The sequence below is a fragment of the Hipposideros armiger genome, unplaced genomic scaffold (genome assembly GCF_001890085.2).
Source record: "Hipposideros armiger isolate ML-2016 unplaced genomic scaffold, ASM189008v1 scaffold_955, whole genome shotgun sequence".
NCBI classification, from domain to species: Eukaryota; Metazoa; Chordata; class Mammalia; order Chiroptera; family Hipposideridae; genus Hipposideros; species Hipposideros armiger.
This window is the reverse complement of record NW_017732305.1, coordinates 570,063-573,730: the sequence shown is the minus strand read 5'-3', so window position 1 is coordinate 573,730 and position 3,668 is coordinate 570,063. Positions and strand designations below refer to the sequence as shown.

Sequence of the window (3,668 nt, the reverse complement as noted above, 5' to 3'; positions counted from 1 at the left end):
GGAACCACTTTGAGCACCTCTTGTCATTGCAGAAGTCAAACGCGACTTGTAGTCATCTTTTGTTATCAGTATGTATTGAGTATTACAATCTTAAAACAGTTTTTTCCTTCCTTAAAATGTGTATACATTTTTTGGGCACCTTCTGTATATATCTCCTTATCTTTCACAGTGGAACATTTACAGATAATGCCTGAAACTCAAAAAAAGCAAGAAGTATCAACTTTACTACATCATTTAGTGATATGAAAATAAATACCAGAGAAGGTAAGAATTTTGCCTCTGTGCAGGGAGGAAGACAGAGTACTGCGGTATTATTTTAAATAACTTCTAATTTTGAAAACGTTTGATGGTTTGAGATTAACAAGAAGTTGCAAATAAATAAATAAATAAATAAAGATTTCTTGTATACACACCCCTCAGCATCTCTCCGGATGATAAATCTTACAAAACAACAATACACAGTCCAAACCAGGAGACGGCCGTGCTGCAAACTCGGGCACAAACTCGCCTGAGATCTCACCTGTTTTCCACAAGCACTTCTGTTTCTTTTGGTGTGTAGTTCTATGAGATTATATCCCACGTGAAGATTCACATGCCCGTGACCACAATCAGAATACGGGACAGCCCTATCCCTGAAGAGACACCCCCTTTATTACCCCGTCATAGTCACGCCTGCCCCCACTCTCAGCCCTGACAAACTCTGATTTGTTCTCTCTCTCACTGTAATTTGGTCGCTTTGAGAATGTTAGACACGTACGGGTTTTAATCAACAAACTCTGCAGAACTATTTGACTCCTTCAATTACATGCAAGACTATAATGTACGAAGGTAACAGCTTCAAACATCACACACACACACACACACACACACACACACACACACACACACACACACCTGTCCTGCTGACCTCCCAGGGTGGGGAGATAAATCCTTGTGAACAGTTCAAAGCCTACACGCAGCTGAGCAAACAGATTACAGGTGGTCACCATGAGGGAGCCGCGGGGATGGGAGGGAGGTGGCAGTGAACCACATGTCCCTTTTCAGATGCTGGTGTCCAGGTTGGCCTCACTTCAGAGCATCCCAGACATATCAGCAGCAAGCTCTGTGGTTTTAGACACTTCTTCCAAGCCTTCCATGAAAACGATTTGCTAAATATACTTGCCCCTTGGCCACAGGAGACCAGGGTGTGCTTGAGAGGGACACAAGAGATGCACAGCAGGGGAAACACCCCCCACCCCGTCCTCACCCCCTCCCCTGCCCCTTCTGTCCTAAAGCAGGGAGACCCGCCCCGGGCTCACAGCACACACACCTCCCACCTGTCCTGCCAGACGAAGCCCCTCCTGAGATGTCACTGTGGACACTGGGTGTCGCTGCATTTGGACTCTGTGCAAGGGTNTGTTACCTAGTGAGAATTCTGTCGCTCCCACGGGTGCCCTTTCTGTAAGAAAAAAGAAAGAAGAGAGAAAAGGCGAGGAGGACAGCCCACCCAGCCCAACGCCTGCTTTCGAAGGTTGTTGCCGCCTGACAGCTCACCCCCAAGTTTCTGACTGCGGACTTTTCACGAGGAGGCTTGTTTGCTCCCAAATCACAAGTTACTGTTTGTAGCTCCCTTTTTGGTGAGTTCTGCTCCGGAGTTTGCCTTCTAGGGTAAGAATTATAGGCTTGGTTGCACAAAGGTGAACAGCTCCAGAAAGGTAATGCCCAGGGCCACAAATGACAGGCTGTCGCTGAGCCATGCGGGGCTGACGCCAGCAGGAGACGGCTCTCGGCAGACTCACCGTGCGTGCACGAGGGCTTTCTCGAAGCTCATAGACGATAGCCCGAGGCGGCACTTCGGTCCTGGGATGCTGCTGATACCACTGCGGGCGTTCTGAGGACGTTATATCGTGACTAGAATTGTGCTCTCTACGCATTCCCCAGTTGTTGTTTTTTTTCCCCCAGAAGGTTCCCCACGTCTAGGATACAGCTGGCCTTGACTATATAGTCGCCCAATCCTTCCTTTCTAATCACAGAACCCCACTTTATTCCAAGGAATCCATCTGTGTTGTTCTAATGCAGCCAAACTTGTACCCACCGAAACCACCACACCCCCGAGCCATGGCGATGGCGCCAAGGGTGAATCGGAACGCGAGCTTGGCTTGTCAGCGTTCCTTACAGNGTTTATTTATTCAGGGCCCTACATGCTGGCTTCTTGTCCTTTTCCTCAGTACCTGCATGGCTGGCATCCTCTTCTCCTCCTTGCTGAAACCTCACCTCAGGGAGGCTTGTGGAACATCAGCTCTACCCGATTTTTGTATCTCTTGAACCCACTTTATTTTTCTCCAGCACCTTGATCACTATCTGACATATGCAATTATTCGTTTTGGGGGGATGCCTCTCCCCCACCCACACCCCCCCCCAGGATGGAAAGGTCATCAGAGGAAGGGCTTGGCTCTGTTCACTGCAGGGTTTAGACGAGCACCTGGTCCATGGCAGGCACTCAAAAAATATTTACTGAGAAATGTCAAAAATATTTGCTTACCGAGTGAGTGCCCTGTGACTGGCATTGAACTTGGTTTCTGAAAGCCAGAGATAAGACTCAGAGTCACACCTGCACAGCCCTCCTTCTGTGACGTTCAACATTGTGTCTGAGTGTCTATCTTCTCTCTCAGCAAAGTAGCTTACGGAGGTTGGAGCAAGCCAGCCTGCTGTCTTGGATTGTGAGTGCTTAAAAGGCAGGGTCATATTTATGTGATCTTCCTGGGATGCAGACAAATACAGGCCTTCCGATGCCATCAGCAGCCGCTGACCCCGTGGCACTCAGGCTGGCCAGCAGCCCCATGCAGTTCTTCAGAAGGCTTTTACGGGTCTTGGGGACTAAGTGCTTAGCTCATCAAGTGTAAAGGTCCCCTTCAGCGACCTGAGGCGCTGAGAAGTGAAGTCAATTACAGCCAGAAAGGGACAAGTCAGGTGTGCCCCATAATAATTATAATTCTCTTGGCAGGACATTGTACAAAATTTGGATGACCCATGGAGTGTCACTGACAGAAAACACATTTGAGCCCTTGACGTAATGGGTTAGTAATGTTTTGGGCTGCAAAATGTTAGTGTAAAGAATGCATAGGAAAGAAAGACATTTAATCATCTCAAAGAGCAAGATATGTGTAGGCTGGCGACTGCTCGGTCTATGACCCCGCGACGCTCTCCGATCTTCCTGCGTTGTCTCAGGGGAGCTGCGATAGGTCTCAGCATCATGTGTTTTCACTTCCATCACATGCCGGGAAAGAAAGTCAGGGATATGAATACTGGCCACAGACTCTCTGTTCAAAGGACTGTCCCTGAAACACACGGGAAGACCCCCCTTTATCGCTATGGGCTAAAGCCCACACAGCTGGATGGGAATTGGGAGAAGGACCAGCTGGCAAAAGCACTGGGATAAGGCTAACCGCAATGCAACCATTCATCTTCTGGAGATCGGGACATCCCCATCTGCAATCCCAAACCACATCAGACATCTACCGGCAGTGAAGATGGGGGGGACCGCTACTGGGCATTGAATCAACTCCCACAAGCGTCCGCCTCAGCGACTGTCCCGGGGGGCTCTTTCCAGCTCAAGCTGACAGTAGTCACGACTGTGCACAAACAGGTGAGGACAGGCTTACATGTCACTTTCAGGAAGGGCATTCCCA

General features: G+C 48.9%; 1 protein-coding gene across 1 annotated transcript in view; it reads right to left on the bottom strand.

Annotated features, from left to right (window-relative positions):
- The window catches only part of TMEM132C (transmembrane protein 132C), a 347,110-nt gene that overhangs the window by 158,604 nt on the left and 184,838 nt on the right, over positions 1 to 3,668 (bottom strand). The gene's annotated exons all lie outside the window — the stretch shown is intronic.